General features: G+C 35.5%; 1 non-coding gene across 1 annotated transcript; it reads left to right on the top strand.

Annotated features, from left to right (window-relative positions):
* Positions 1–2,290: 2,290 nt before the first annotated feature.
* On the top strand, positions 2,291–2,396 carry LOC136234434 (small nucleolar RNA R71). Its single transcript, XR_010691318.1, has one exon. It is a non-coding gene; the product is annotated as a small nucleolar RNA R71 (small nucleolar RNA).
* Positions 2,397–16,508: the final 14,112 nt, after the last annotated feature.

Below are 16,508 nucleotides of genomic sequence, written 5' to 3'. Positions count from 1 at the left end.
TCCTAACTATAAATATTTATTCAATCCTATTGAAAAACTTCTAAATTTTCATATATGAAATAACGGATTTAACAATGGCTCTGATACCACTGTTGGAAATTAGGCTAAGGTATAGCAGCGAAAATATAAAAAAATTTAACTTATTTCCATTAACCCTAGGATCTGTTAATCGTTATTTCATATAAAGAGGGATAAGAAGAATTAACTTTTGATGATCAATCTACCGTTGTTAATGAAGTGCCCACAACTCTTCTCCGAGTTCCCAAGCACAAAATAAAACACAGGAAGATTAAGTTAGAATCAACCGTTGAGTAGCAACCAAAATAGATTGCCTCTAATTAATCAACACAAGATCAAGGATAAAAGAAATAGATGAAATCAATTGATCGGAAGGAAGCCGTGAAAAATATCGTCCTCAAACTAGGGGTCAAAATTCTCTCTCTTGCTCTTAGGGATGGATTTCGAAAATCACTTAGGGTTAGCCTTTTGTGTGTTAGCCGAAATTCCTATATAGGGGGGTATTTATAATCTCTTGTATCTAATCCCTAGTTAGATAGAATTAGGTTACTGAATAGGAATTCAATTCGGAATAGAATTCCTAATTATTATCTCATTATATATCTAATATATTAAGGATAATAATAATAACCTTATTGGATAATAATAATAGGAGTATTATAATCTAATTAAAACTCCTAACTTATTTATCTTTTAATTAATTTAATTCATAATCCTAATCTAATTAGGATTGATTAAAATCAAATTAATCATTCATGTATTATACATGAATTTCGACCCCCCTTATGGTCCATGGGCTCAATTGGGCTTCCATCAATTAATTAACATCTATCTCTCTTTTAGGTTCCAAGTCTTATGTGTGACCCATTAGGTTCCTATTACTTCTGACCGTATGCAACTATTAAATTAATTTTCAAAGAATTATATTTAATCTTTGCATAACGGAATGATGTACAGAGTATGTGATTAGCAAGTCCGTAATCATTCCCCCAGAGCCATAAGAAGACAGGTTGATTCTGTCGTTAACCTTTCCGTATTAGTTACAGTATAATTCGATCCTTTATCAACTACATCCTTGAACTGAATCTTATGACTATGGATGATGTCAAGTCACATATAGCGAGACGTTCGTTTTACTTGTACAGGCCGAGTCAACTCAAATAGATAGGTTAAGTGAAATCTGTATTTCAAGTCTTAAGCTATCACCTTGCAAGGATTTAGAGTCGAGTCTTCCACAAGCGATCCTTGGATGTATCTCTCATTTATCAGAAGTGATAAATGCTCAATCCAATGTATAACTATCCTGAAATTACCTCCTGTGACACCCAACCTTTGCTGTTCACACCCCAGAGTCATCTCTGTTAAGGATCGTGTTACAACAGGATCAAAGTCTCACATTCAGTAATTCAGAATGACCAATTAACATTCCTTTGAGTTTGAGGATTAGTTATACCTATTAATACCAATGAGATGAACATGTGACAAGGATGAATCTACCCATCCTGTTATCTCAAATCGGATCCCCAATCCTAATGAACTCCCTTTCATTGGATCCACGTAACTGTCCAGATATCTATATATATATGAAGCTTGTGAGATCAGCTTTCTGTCGGACAGAAGACATTGTTACATGCAAGTCTCAACAGTGATATGTCAATCCTGGGCATATCACTTGACTTGGGGTGGTTTTAAGTTTATTAGTTTATCATAAAGTTTAGTCTCACTTCATGCTTGTATGAATACTTTATGATCACTTTAAACAAACTTACGGATTTCCTTTTATTAGACTTTATTTAGTGCTTAAAAGGGATTGCCTTTATATAGTTATAAAACATATATCTCATTAAAACAAATGATATAAAGAACACTTAATTTACATTAAGTTTGTATCCTAGAACAATTGTCTATAGGACACTAAACCCCAACATAATCCATATCAACTTGGATGAGGCTTCCCTTAATGTCACACGGTGTCATAAACTTGTCAATTTTGTGCGAAAGCGCAGAAAATTGGGCTTGTAACATCGCAATAGGGTCAAGATTAACTATACCTTTAATAGATGACGAAGCCGAGGATGATGATTTTGGAGTAACTGGTGTATGTGCACGTTCGGCATGCCACATGCTACTGTTAATTGCCATTTCCTCTAAAAGTTCTTTTGCTTCAGTAGATGTCTTCTTCATAAATAACTCTCCCAACATAGCATCTAGTGAACCTCTTGTTGTGGGATTTATTCCATTATAGAAAGTTTGCATTAAAAGTTCATCGGGAAAATGGTGGTGTGGGCATAACGTTGAAGTTCTTTGAAACGTTCCCATGCTTCATACAAGGTTTCATTTTCATGTTGTGTTAATGATGTCAGTTCTTTTATAATTTTTGCTGTTTTGGCTAGGGGAAAATATTTGGATAAAAATGCTTGGGCTAATTGGTTCCATGTTTGGAATGTTCCGATCGGCATAGAAATCAACCAAACTTTAGCCATGTCCTTCAAAGTGAAAGGAAATAGGCGAAGTTTGACTACTTCGGCAGAAACGTCCGTAATTTTAAAGGTATCACAAATTTCAAGAAAATTGGTCAAATGGGCATTAGGGTTTTCGTTAGGTTGTCCATAAAACGTCACACTATTTTGTAACATGTTTAGCAAAGCTGGTTTGATTTCAAATTAGTGTGCATTTATTTGGGGGTCTAGCTATACTATTCGTAACACCTTCAACTCCTGGTGTAGCGAAATCCATAAGTCTATGGGGATCTGCCATTTACTCTGGTTGTGGTTCTTGATTGTGTGGCTCTTTGTTCTTTTTCTTTTTCTTTTTATTTCTCTTAATCGTTCTTTCAATTTCTGGATTGAGTGATTCCGGTTGAATGCCCGAACTTCTAGTACTGCGCATGAACTGAAATTACCTTCAAAAAATTGAAAAATAAAATTGTTAGTAAAATTAATATATAATATGTAAATAATAATATAAGTATATGTAAACCTAGATTCGGAATAAAATACGAAAAATATAATTTTTTATAAAAAATATTGGCGTTCCTCGGCAACGGCGCCAAAAACTTGTTGAGCGATTTCTGCAAGTGCACGACTTTCGCTTGTAGTAATAAAAGATATCGAACCCACAGGGAACACTTATTTTATAAAAACTTATTTATTTTGATTAAATTCGTTTTCTCTAGGTTTAATTAGAAAATCGTTTATTTGTTTAAATGGAATAAATGGTTGTCGATTTAGAATCCAATTCTGTCAACAGTTTGGATTATAATTATAGAAATTATGTTCAAGAACAAGTAGAATTCAAGACTTGTACACACAAAGCGAGAAAGCAACTTATAACGTTGATCAGATTATCAGTGTGTAATAATTTATCGATTAATTCAGTTACCGGGCTTTGAACTGCAGACAATCTTTCTACGGTCGGAATAGATTGCTACCTTAATCGAATTGGTGTTTTATATTTGATAAATCGTGGTCTCGCAGATACCAAACATAAATCCTAATTCTTTTAAGTGTTCAACAAAGTTTCCATTGAAATGTAATTTGTGTAAAAAGGTTTTTATTGAAAACACTCGTTTATTACTTTTAAAAATATCGCTAGATCAGACTCGAAAATAACAACAGTAGAAATGAATTGTATCGAAAAGATAATTTATTAATTTGTTATGAATCGTCACAAGTTAACAGAGGAGAAGAAGCTTGGATAGCATTTTAACTAATTTGAGTTTCGGGTTGTCAATCCTTTCCTTAAACTTCGTAGGCTTATCAGACCCTGGGGCGCTTCACCCACTGGTTCTTCTCACTGAATCCTCGAAATAATTTCGTGTAAACTCGTCTTTCGAACAATACCGAACTTAAACTACAATATCTATGTTTGTATCTAAACTAATTGAACAACTTGTGTACATCAAGTTTGCTTTTATAAAATTGTAAACTAGAATCTCTAACTCTCCAACTCTCTTCTGAATTAGAAAATATCCAACAAAATATTCAACCCTGAATTCTGAAATGAATCATTTATTTATAGTTGATGAAGGGTCTTGTTGAAGTGTCGTGTCCGCTGGTGAAGAGTCGTCTCTATCCGGATGAATAGACGTGTTGTTTCGAATTAAAAACATGTAAAATATGTGCTGTATTCTTGTTGTTTCTATCGAGATAATGAGAATCTCAGATTGAGGGAGATAACAACACGAACTCGCATTTCCTTCACAGGAAAACGCATGTCCATGTTGGGGTTTAGTGTCCTATAGACAATTGTTCTAGGATATGAACTAAATGTAAATAAAGTGTTCTTTATATCATTTGTTTTAATAAGATATGGTTTCATAACTATATAAAGGCAACCTCTTTTAAGAACTAAATAAGTCTAATCAAAGGAAATCCCTAATTTTGTTTAAAGTGATTATAAAGTGTTCATACAAGCATGAAGTGAGACAAAACTTTACAATAAACTAATAAACTTAAAACCACCCCAAGTCAAGTAATATGTTTAGAAATAGGATTGATATATCACTACTGAGACTTGCATGTAACATTGTCTTCTGTCGAGACAGAGAGCTGATCTCACAAGCTTCAGATATGCAGATATCTGGACAGTTACATGGATCCGATGAAAGGGAGTTCATTAGGATTGGGGACCCAACTTGAGATAACAGGATGGGTAGATTTATCCTTGTCACCTGTTCATCTCATTGGTATTAATAGGTATAAGTAATCCTAAGACTCAAAGGAATGTTAATTAGTGATTCTGGATTATGGAATGTGATGCTTTGATCCCGTTGTAACACGATCCATAACAGAGATGACTCTGGGGTGTGAACGGTAGACGTTGGGTATCACAGGAAGTAATTGCAGGATCATTGGATTGAGCATTTGTCACTCCCAATAAATGGGAGATACGTCCAAGGATCGCTTGTGGAAGACTTGACTCTAAATCCTTACAAGGTGATAGTTTAAGACTTTGAAATGCTGATTTCACTTAACCTATCTAATTGGAGTTAACTCGGCCTGTACAAGTAAAACGAACGTCTCGCTATATGTAACTTGACATTATCCATAGTCATAAGATTCAGTTCAAGGATGTAGTTGATGAAGGATCGAATTATACTATAACTAATACGGAAAGGTCAACGACAGAATCAACCTGTCTTCTTATAGCTCTGGGGGAATGTTTCGGATCTGCCAATCACATTTCGCGTACTCATTTCGTTATGCAAAGATTAAATATAATTCTGAGAAAATTAATTTAATGGTTGCATACGGCTAAGAACCTAACGGGTCACACATAAGACTTGGAACCCAAAAGAGAAACAAATGTTAATTAATTGATGGAAGCCCAACTGAGTCCACTAAGGCCCAATACATAGGGGGGCGATTTTATGTATATAAAATTCATAAATAATTAATTTTATTTTTAACAATTCTAATTAGATTATGATTGTGAATTAAATTAATTAAAGGATAAATAAGTTAGGAGGTTTAATGAGATTAAATTGCTTCTATTATTATCCTGTCAGGTTATTATTATTATCTTTATATTTAGATATAATTATAGATAATAACTAATAAGAATTTAATTCCGAATTAAATTCTTATTCAGTAACCTAATTATATCTAACTAGGGTTTAGATACAAGAGAGTATATATACCCCCCTTGTAGTAGAATTCGGCCAGTGCTAGCCAATTGAAGAGAGAGAATTTTGACCCCCTTGTTGAAGACGAGATCATCTACCGCTTCCTTCCGTTTCAATTGATTATTCATCTCTTTCTCTTATTCCTTAATCTTGTGTTGATTTATTAGAGGCAATCTACTTAGGTTGCTTTCATACGGTTGAGTTCTAATCATATTTTGAATTGTGTTTTAGTCTTGTGCTCGGGAACTCGGAGTAAGAGTTGTGGGCACTACGATTGCAACGGTAGATAGTTCATCGAAAGGTATTTCCTTCTATCCCTCTTTATATGAAATAAAGATTAACGGATCTTGGGTTAATAGAAAAAGGTCAAAATTTTTATATTTCCGCTGCCAAACGATAGCCTATTTTCCTTCAGTGGTATCAGAGCATGCGTTAAATCTGTTATTTCATATATGAAAATTAAAAGGTTTTTCAATCAGATTGAATAAATATTTATAGTTAGATTAATTAACGAAACCGTTTTGATTAATTAATTCTAAAGATAAATAAGTTTTAATTAATTGTTAATTAAAATAGATTATGCATATGTTCCGGATGATATTTTGGTTGATAATCATTATAACAAAACTATTGGTTTTATAGTTAGATTGATAAAAGTTAGTTTTGTTAATTGTAAAGATATATATATATATATATATATATATATATATATATATATATGTTATATTTAAAAAAAATTGGAACAACAGTCCGGGTTGCGCCGCGAGGCAGCAACCCGAACTGCTGTTCGCGGTTGCTACCTCGCGGCAGCAACTGTGTGCGGCTGGACGTCGCTGCCGTAAGGCAGCGGCGGCCAGCCACGGCGCTGCTGCCAGACGGCAGCGGCGCCACTGTCTCGGGCCTTCCCTTTTTTGTGGACCTGACACGAGCCCACTCCTATTTGTTTTAAAACTGTTTTAAAATAAAATTGAGTTATATATATATATATATGTTTCAGAAATTAATAGTTTTCTGTTTTTGATTATCGGATAAAAGAATTTATTTAAAAGTTTGTTTTACCTATTTGTAAATCAAAAGTATTAAATGAATTAAATCAAAATTACCGGGATATGCATAGATAAGGTTTCGTATAGTTGTATTAATCTAATGTGATTAAATATAGAAGATACGAAACTGATAGAATTAAAATTGGATGAAAGTTAATTTGATAAGTTAATGCGATTAACCTAAATATTACATAAATATTTTATGTAATCAACCAATTAAATTTATTTAATTGAGTCTATGTATGTTTGGAGTTATGGACATATTTGGACCCTCTATTTAGTCTTTTGGTATTTTTGAAATAGGGTCTGCGAGTCCTGCCTATCTACTATCTATTGTAATTTCTCCTCTCATCTAATTCCCTTCAAGATAATTGAAGTTTTCTTTAGTAGTATAGAAATTAATATGTAATTTCAAGGCGCCATGGAGAAGACGGAGGACCTAAAGAGAAATATGTAATAGTTAGTATTTCCCTAGGTTTGGCCTTTTATTCCGTTTCTGGCTCAACAGAATAATTTAGATAATATGTCCATAACGCCAATGTATTTGTCTGATGTATGCTAAAGCAAATCAAGACTAGGTTAGATTGTGAGACTTAAAATAAAAATCCCTCACTAATTAAAAGTTAAGTAAATAAGCAAGTTATTAAAATCGGTTGCCCCTCCCTAATATTATAATTCAGCCGGCAGTACTGGGGGCCTTTGGGTTGTTGAGTAAACTCAAGCTCGGGGTCTTATGGTAACACCTGAATTATTGAAAAATCGTTTTTCATGAATATGGGGTAATACTTAAAATTAGATTATGATAATTGGATGGGTAAACTCATGTTATCATAAACTAATGGGCAATATGGTTGGGATTAATATGAATAGCATATTAGTTACTAATGTGGTTAGTAACCCAATAACCTAGGAATCACATTAAAGATGTGATTGATTGCATGAATCTACCTAACAAATGAGACTCACTTGTTGAGTAAACTCAAGGTGAAATCTCAGGAGTTAGGATCCTAGCTCACTAAAGGATTTGTGAAATTCTTCGAATTAATATGGAGGGCTATTAATTTGGCAAAATAGTGGGAGCAATTTAAAATAAATTAAAAGACCTATAATTTTAGATTGATGTACTTTAAAGCAAATGAATAACATATGTTTACTCTTTCTCACTCTCAGGTTAAATTAAAACACTCCTAAAATCATGACTAAAACCAATCTGCAAAATATACTTACCGATAACAAGTTGAACGGTTCAAACTTCACCGACTGGTATCGCAACCTCAAAATCGTTTTGAAGTTCGATAAGATAGGTTAGGGGTGGGCACGGTTCGGTTAACCGGTCCATCAGGGTAATTTTTTAACCGAACCGAAACTATCGGTTTTTAAATTACTTAAACCGAAACCGGTCCATTAATATCGGTTAACCATATCAACGGTTAACCAATATTTTCGGTTAGGTTTTCCGGTTATCGGTTTTTAACCATTTTTATATAATTAGCTAAAAACAAGCGGTTAACCATAATTTTTACAACATGGTTAACCAAAACCGATCCATTAATTTTTTTTTTATCAAAGCCACTTTACAAAATTAATATCATAAACACTCATTATAGCTTATAAGTAATTCAAGATGTTCCAAATTAATTAACCTCTTAAACACTACTTCTGTTTTATACTGCAAGTGCTTCAATGCTTTCTCAAACAAGTGGTCAAACAAATGGTAGAATAACAATCCCTGAATATAATTGAAAAACATGATCTAAAATACCAAAACCCAATCCTAAAATTAAAGATACATCAGTAAAGATACCAAATCTTTGAAATCTAAATACAAATAGGGGAAAAACTGAAGCAGAAGTAGTGAGAAAAGAAAAGAAGAGAGACTTTAGAGAAAGTATAACAAGAACCCACAAAATTGAAGATCCAGAAATGCAAAACATGTAGCAAATCAATTCAAAATACTAAGATATAAGGTAAAATCTCATAAGATGCGGAGATGAAACCGGCTATGCCTATATATGCGTTAATCATCAATAACTGGCACCATGCGAATTCTCTCCTCCATGTTTATAGCTTTATCAGATCTTCTTAAACTGGGAAACTTTGAAATCAAGAGAGAGATTTCTGTTTGACTGAGAAGAAATTATCAGCATCAGAGTGTTTTTCCTATCCCTGAAACCCAATCATCGGTGATGGTTGTTGTCTGCTGGGTGGCGGAAGAGAAAATGAATGGGGAATAGGGATGGTTGAAAGAAAGCAGAGAAAGAAAAATGGGGGTGGGCGGCTGTTTATGAAAAATGAAAGCAGGAAGAGATACAACTTTAGGGTTTCAACTATTTATTTTTCAAAAAAATTATATATTATAATATAATAATATAAAAGGTTCGGTTAACCGAAAACCGTCGGTTTTTGTATATTCAAATCCGAAACCGAAACCGAAAACCGAAAAATTCAATTTACATAAACCTAAACCGTAACCATCGGTTCGGTTAACCTATTTTTTTGGTTCGGTTTTCTGGTTTTCGGTTCGGGTAACGGTTTGATCGGTTTTTTTTCCCACCCCTAAGATAGGGTATGTACTTGATACGCTGATACCCCCTAACCCGGCGGATGATGCTCCCACTGAAGAGAACGATGCTTACCAGAAGCACAAGGCTGATGATGATCATGCGAGATGCATCATACTTGCATCGATGACACCGGAATTGCAAAGGCAACATGAGGAAATGGATGCCTATTCCATCATCATGCACCTAAAGGAGTTGTTTGGGAAACAGACTAGGTGCGAACGCTACGAGATATCAAAATTGTTATATCGTTGCAGGATGCAAGAGGGCACATCTGTGATGACACATTGTGTCAAGATGATTGGCTATATTACCAAGCTTTCTAATACTGGATTCGCGATGGATAATGAACTAAGTGTGGACTTAATTCTTCAATCCCTCCCAAAGAGTTATTCACAGTTCATTATGAACTACCAGATGAATGACTTGTAAACCTCTCTTGAAGAGCTTGCAAACATGCTCAAGTCAGTTGAGCCCAATATGAAGAAAGACAAGGCAATACCGGCTATTGTCATAGAGGGATCAAAGAAGAGGAAAGGGAATTTTCCCAATCCTAAACATTCCAAGAAAGGCAAGAGGGCCATGCCCACTAGAGCTAAGGGGAAGGAAGTGAAGAAGCCCAAAGGAGAGTGCCACTTTTGTGGTAAAGACGGGCATTGGAGAAGGAACTGCAAGGAGTACCTAGCCTCCCTCAAGAAGGGAAAAGATGGTGCTTCAACATCTGGTATATTTTATATTGAAATAAATACAATTTCACAGTCTGAATCATGGGTACTTGATACCGGATGTGAATCTCATATTTGTACGAATATGCAGGAACTAAATCAGACTAAGGAATTGAAGAAAGGAAGCATAAGCTTGCGAGTAGGAAATGGAGCAAGAGTTGCCGCCCTCGCTGTTGGAGATTATACTTTGAGTTTGCCCTCTGGGCTTGTAATAGGATTAAGGAACTGTTTGTATGTTCCAGAAATGTCCAGAAACATTATTTCTATTAGCCGTCTTGTTGTCGACGGTTTTCATATTTCAATAAAAGACAAACATTGCGAGTTTTATAGAGATGGGATTTTCTATTTTTCAGGAATATCACAAAATGGGATTTATGTGCTAGATGACAAATATTTTGTATTCGCGATTGATACCAAAAGACATAAGCTAGATAATTCGACTTACTTGTGGCATTGTCGTTTAGGCCATATAAACAAAAGACGCATGCTTAAGCTACATCAAGATGGGCTTATAGATTCAATTGATTCTGAATCATTGGAAACATGCGAAGCATGTTTAAAAGGTAAAATGACAAAGACACCCTTTAGCAATAAAGGTGAGCGCGTATCAGACACTCTAGGATTAATACATTCGGATGTATGCGGTCCTATGTCAGTCCAAGAAAGAGGAGGATTCAGATACTTCATAAGCTTCATAAACGACCATACCAGATATGGTTGTGTTTACTTGATGAAGCACAAATCCGAAGCTTTTGAGAAATTCAAATGCTTCAAGAATGAAGTAGAAAATCAATTAGGAAAGAAAATAAAGATACTTCGATCCGATCGAGGTGGTGAATATCTTTTGGATGATTTCCTAAATTATCTAACTGAATGTGGGATATGCTCACAATGGACACCTCCCTATACACCACAACACAATGGTGTATCCGAGAGGAGGAACCGTACCTTACTAGATATGGTACGATCTATGATGAGCATATCATTACTTCCAAAGACATTCTAGGGCTATGCCTTAGAAACTGCCGTCTTCACCCTAAATCGAGTACCAACTAAATCCGTCACTTCCACACCATATGAATTGTTCGTTGGTAGGAAACCCACATTCTCATTCATGAGAGTATGGGGTTGTTCAGCGTTTGTCAAACACGCTGCGTCAGACAAACTAGATTCTAAATCTGATAAATGTTTCTTCATTAGATACCCTAAGGAAACTATGGGGTATTACTTCTATCATCCAGATGATCAGAAAGTAATAGTATCCAAGCACGCAACCTTCTTGGAGAAAGAGTTTCTCAAAGAAACAGAAAAGGGAAGCATGATTGAACTTGATGAAGTTCAAGAAGAAGAAACACCGACTGAAACAACAGAGGCGGTTGAGGAACCCGAAGCAGTCCCATTGGATGAGACTCAAGTGCCACCTACTCGTAGATCACAAAGAGTTCGTGAACTCCCAGTTAGATATGGTTTTCTAGTGGGAGATGATGATGAGGTTCCCGTGTTAGACGACGAACCCGAAAACTACGAAGAGGCTCTTACCAGTCCAGATTCTAAAGCATGGCTCAAGGCCATGGATTATGAAATGGATTCCATGTACACCAACCAAGTGTGGACTTTGGTTGATCCACCCGAAGGGATAAAACCCATTGGGTGCAGGTGGATCTTCAAGAAGAAGACTGACATAGATGGAAAGGTTAGTACCTACAAAGCTAGGTTAGTAGCGAAAGGATATCGTCAGAAGCAAGGAATTGATTATGATGAAACTTTCTCTCCTGTAGCCATGTCCAAATCAATCAGAATAATGCTTGCTATTTCCGCTCACTACGATTACGAGATTTGGCAAATGGATGTGAAAACAGCTTTCCTAAACAGAAACCTGCTTGAGGATGTATATATGATGCAGCCTGAAGGTTTCATATCAAAGGATGCAAACAAGGTTTGCAAACTACAGAGATCCATTTATGGACTCAAGCAAGCATCGAGAAGCTGGAACAAGCGTTTTGATGAAACCATAAAACAATTTGGTTTCGAACAAAATTGCGAAGAAGCTTGCATTTACAAGAAGGCAAGTGGGAGCTCAGTTGCATTTCTCACATTATATGTGGACGATATATTACTAATGGGAAATGACATAGCTTTACTACAGTCGGTGAAAGTATGGTTATCCGGTAACTTCTCCATGAAAGACCTTGGTGAAGCAGCTTATATACTTGGTATAAAGATCTACAGAGATAGATCAAGAAGACTGCTTGGTCTTTCACAAGCTACATACATTGAAAAGGTGTTAAAGCGGTTTAGCATGCTTGAATCGAAACGAGGTAACTTACCCATGGTACATGGAGTAAAGTTAAGCAATCATCAATGTCCTAAAACCGAAGATGATAAGAAACGCATGGCTGTAATCCCGTACGCCAACGCAATCGGTTCGATTATGTATGCTATCCTTTGCACTAGACCTGACGTAGCGTTCGCTTTAAGCATAATGAGTCGTTATCAAGGTAATCCGGGAGACAAGCATTGGAATGCCATCAAGCACTTTCTTATGTACTTGAGAAGGAATAAAGACATGTTCCTAGTGTACGGAGAAGGGGATCTGAAAATAGAACGATTTTCAGATGTCAGTCATCTCACAGATGAGAACGATTTTAGATCCCAATCAGGATACCTGTTTATCTTGAATGGGGGCGCGGTCAGTTGGAAGAGTTCCAAGCAGGGAAGTGTAGCTTTCTCTACGACCGAGTCAGAGTGCATCGCTGCTGCGGAAGCAGCAAAGGAAGCGGTTTGGATTAAGAAGTTCATTACAGAACTTGGTGTGGTGCCTGACATTGTAAATCCCATTACTCTGTATTGTGATAACAATGGAGCGATTGCACAAGCAAAGGAACCACGGTCTCATAATGCATCCAACCATTACCTAAAGCGATACCACATTGTAAGAGAGATTGTGGCAAGAGGAGGTGTGAGAATAGAAATAGTACCTACTGAGGAAAACGTTGCAGATCCGTTGACAAAGCCCTTAGCCCAGAAAGTACATGATCGTCATCTAAGTTCTACTGGGATAAGTTGTAGAAACAATTGGCTTTAGTCCAAGTGGGAGTATGTTGGGGTTTAGTGTCCTATAGACAATTGTTCTAGGATATGAATGTAAATGAAGTGTTTTTTATATCATTTGTTTTAATAAGATATGGTTTCATAACTATATAAAGGCAACCTCTTTTAAGAACTAAATAAGTCTAATAAAAGGAAATCCCTAAGTTTGTTTAAAGTGATTATAAAGTGTTCATACAAGCATGAAGTGAGACAAAACTTTATAATAAACTAATAAACTTAAAACCACCCCAAGTCAAGTAATATGTTTAGAAATAGGATTGACATATCACTGCTGAGACTTGCATGTAACAATGTCTTCTGTCGAGACAGAGAGCTGATCTCACAAGCTTCAGATATGCAGATATCTGGATAGTTACATGGATCCGATGAAAGGGAGTTCATTAGGATTGGGGACCCGACTTGAGATAACAAGATGGGTAGATTTATCCTTGTCACTTGTTCATCTCATTGGTATTAATAGGTATAAGTAATCCTAAGACTCAAAGGAATGTTAATTAGTGATTCTGGATTATGGAATGTGATGCTTTGATCCTGTTGTAACACGATCCATAACAGAGATGACTCTGGGGTGTGAACGGTAGACGTTGGGTATCACAGGAAGTAATTGCAGGATAGTTATACATTGGATTGAGCATTTGTCACTCTCGATAAATGGGAGATACGTCCAAGGATCGCTTGTGGAAGACTTGACTCTAAATCCTTGCAAGGTGATAGCTTAAGACTTGAAATGCAGATTTCACTTAACCTATCTAATTGGTGTTAACTCGGCCTGTACAAGTAAAATGAATGTCTCGCTATATGTGACTTGACATTATCCATAGTCATAAGATTCAGTTCAAGGATGTAGTTGATGAAGGATCGAATTATACTGTAACTAATACAGAAAGGTCAACGACAGAATCAACCTGTCTTCTTATAGCTCTAGGGGAATGTTTCGGATCTGCCAATCACATTTCGCGTACTCATTCCGTTATGCAAAGATTAAATATAATTCGGTGGCGGAGATGCGTATGTTGAGATGGATGTATGGTCATACGAGAAAGGATCGGGTGAGTAATGAAATAATTAGGACAAAAGTAGGGGTCACGTCTATTGAGAATAAAATGAGAGAAAACCGACTAAGGTGGTTTGGCCATGTGAGACGTAGAGCACTTGATGCGCCGGTTAGGAGAACCGAAGAGTGGCAAAGGGATGTAGTGGTGAGGGGTAGGGGAAGACCTAAGCAAACTTGGAAGAGGGTGATCGAGAGTGATATGAGTTTATTAGGAATTGAGGAAAATATGGTAGTGGATAGGATGGAGTGGAGGGAGCGAATTTGTGTCGCTGACACGACTTGATTTTACGGTTTTATATGATGGTTCATGTTAGCCGACCCCGAATCATTTCGGGACTAAGGCTTTGTTGTTGTTGTTATTGTTGTTGTATACGGCTAGAAGCAATAAGAACCCAATGGGTCACACATAAGACTTGGAGCCCAAAAGAGAAACAGATTTTAATTAATTGATGGAAGCCCAACTGAGTCCACTAAGGCCCAATACATAGGGGGGCGATTTTATGTATATAAAATACATAAATAATTAATTTGATTTTTAACAATTCTAATTAGATTATGATTGTGAATTAAATTAATTAAAGGATAAATAAGTTAGGAGGTTTAATGAGATTAAATTGCTTCTATTATTATCCTGTCAGGTTATTATTATTATCTTTATATTTAGATATAATTATAGATAATAACTAATAAGAATTTTATTCCGAATTAAATTCTTATTCAGTAACCTAATTCTACCTAACTAGGGTTTAGATACAAGAGAGTATATATACCCCCCTTATAGTAGAATTCGGCCAGTGCTAGCCAATTGAAGAGAGAGAATTTTGACCCCCTTGTTGAGGACGAGATCATCTACCGCTTCCTTCCGTTTCCAATTGATTATTCATCTCTTTCTCTTATTCCTTGATCTTGTGTTGATTTATTAGAGGCAATCTACTTAGGTTGCTTTCATACGGTTGAGTTCTAATCATATTTTGAATTGTGTTTTTGTCTTGTGCTCGGGAACTCGGAGTAAGAGTTGTGGGCACTACGATTGCAACGGTAGATAGTTCATCGAAAGGTATTTCCTTTTATTCCTCTTTATATAAAATAACGATTAACGGATCTTGGGTTAATAGAAAAAGGTCAAAATTTTTATATTTCCGCTGCCAAACGATAGCCTATTTTCCTTCAGTCCCGATCGAGATATTGGGAATCTCGATCGCGACAGAGACTTTTGTCTCTGTTCTAAAATTGTTCCCAAGTCCTTCGTCACGACCTCTGAATCGTACGTGTATTTTAACTTGTAAATGTGATTTCTCTCTCGTTTTTGCTCCATTTTAGCTCCTATTTGGATTTTTCCAAATAATTTAGTACCTTGCATAATAGAAACAAATATAGACGTAAAAGAATTCTAAATAAATATAATTAACATGATTTCAACATGAAACTGACGTAATTATTGATGTTATTTTGGGTATATTTTGGGCTTATCAGTAGGCTTTGCAGTTTGCAAAAAATGTGAAGTAAATTTCATGTTCTTGTATTTTTCCAAATAATTTAGTACCTTTCATAATAGAAACAAATATAGACGTAAAAGCATTCTAAATAAATATAATTAACATGATTTCAACACGAAACTGGCGTAATTATTGATGTTATTTTAGGTATATTTTGGGCTTATCAGTAGGCCAAACAGTTTGCAAAAAATGTGAAGTAAATTTCATGTTCTTAAGTAGTATTACCTTCTTAGGCTTCAGAGTTTGCGAAAAATGTGAAGTAAATTTCATGTTCTTAAGTAGTATTATCTTCGCAGGCTTCACATTTTGCGAAAGATGCGAAGTAAAACGGAAGAGAGAAAGAAGAAAGAATAAGAAATTTCTAAGTGGTATATATATATGAAGGATATTTTGGAAAAGTCACAACTAAATAGTCTAGATATGTAATGAGTTGGATAATTGGTCTAAATTTGTAAATGGTGTTGGTGTGCCCTAGTTCATAGGCATTGGTTCTTATAAAATGTATTTGTGTCACATTAATAAAGACATTAATCTAGTTCATGTATATCTTGTGCTATAATATGAATAGAGAATCCATTGATTGATAATCGTAAAACCATATCCCAAGTCTATTCTATCATGGGAATGATTAGGACCACAAACTTGTATATTTGACGACTGTATGGTAGTAATTGATACTAGCCATAGCACTTGATAAGTCAGTTGTGAATATGGGTACATGTTGTATACATGTGACTGAATCGATCCGCCCGAGAAAACTACATGGTGGTTGTGTCATTAGTTTTCTTAAGTAGGTCTCTAACTGTCTTCAGACTAGATTTCATTATAATATCAATGTGGGATCCGGTTCACTTTGACATACGCCTAATAG

This window comes from Euphorbia lathyris, chromosome 6 (assembly GCF_963576675.1).
Source record: "Euphorbia lathyris chromosome 6, ddEupLath1.1, whole genome shotgun sequence".
NCBI lineage: Eukaryota > Viridiplantae > Streptophyta > Magnoliopsida > Malpighiales > Euphorbiaceae > Euphorbia > Euphorbia lathyris.
The sequence above is the reverse complement of the archived record's forward strand: the minus strand, read 5'-3'. Positions and strand labels throughout refer to the sequence as shown.